Raw genomic sequence first — 1,026 nt, forward strand, 5'->3', positions numbered from 1 at the left:
AATTGCCAGGGATTTTCCTAAACACACATCTGACCATGTCATTCCCCTATTTGGTAACTTCTAGTAGCTGCCTACTGGTTTTAGAAGAAAATTCAAACCCCTTTGTTTAAGGCTTTAAAGCTCTTCACATCCTGGTCCCTAACCCTAAACAGGTGGGAAGATCAAGAAAGGCTTCATGTAGGTGAAGTTTTTTGTTTTTTGTTTTTTTTGGTGAGGCAATCGGGGTTAAGTGACTTGCCCAGGGTCACACAGCTGTAAGTATCAAGTGTCTGAGGTCACATTTGAACTCAGGTCCTCCTGTCTCCAAGGTCAGAGCTCTATCCACTGCACCACCAAGCTGCCCCTATGTAGGTCAAGTTTGTTACATTGTTTGGAAAGACATGAAGGATTCTGTGAGGCTGAGGTGAGGAGGGGTACAGTTCAGGGACAGGAAACGGCCAGGACAAATGTCACATATGAGAACAGTAAGAAGGCTGCTCTGGGTTGACCTTGGGTGTGTGAAGTAATGGGCAAGACTGGGTAGGAAGGTTGGCACCAGGTTGTGAGGGGTTTTAAATGTCAAAGGATTTTATATCTGCTTCTAGTGATAACAGGAAACCACCTTAGTCAGTAGAGTTTACTAAGTAGGGTAAGCCAGGAAAGAAGCATTTATTAAGCACTTATGTGCCAGGAGCTATATTAAGTTCCAGTGATACAGATACAAGCAAAAACAAAGACAGTTCCTACTCTCAAGGGGCTTACATTCTAATGGGGGAAGACAACCCACAAAAAGGAACTGAAAAGGGAGTAAGGATGGTACCTATGCTGTACATGATGCCAAAGTCCAGGAAGTCAGAAGCAGATCCAGGAAGGGAACGAAAGATGTCTGGCTGTTCCCTAAATAGAGGCCCTCCGGGGAACTGACCAGTCCAAGAAGAGGGGGCAGCATGGTGGACCAGGCTAAAACACCTCAGGCACTAAGGCGGCAACTGAGAAGGGGGTGTGTGTGTGTGTGTGTGTGTGTGTGTGTGTGTGTGTGTGTGTGTG

Source organism: Vombatus ursinus, unplaced genomic scaffold (genome assembly GCF_900497805.2).
Source record: "Vombatus ursinus unplaced genomic scaffold, bare-nosed wombat genome assembly UNPS02010548.1, whole genome shotgun sequence".
In the NCBI taxonomy this organism is placed as follows: Eukaryota; Metazoa; Chordata; class Mammalia; order Diprotodontia; family Vombatidae; genus Vombatus; species Vombatus ursinus.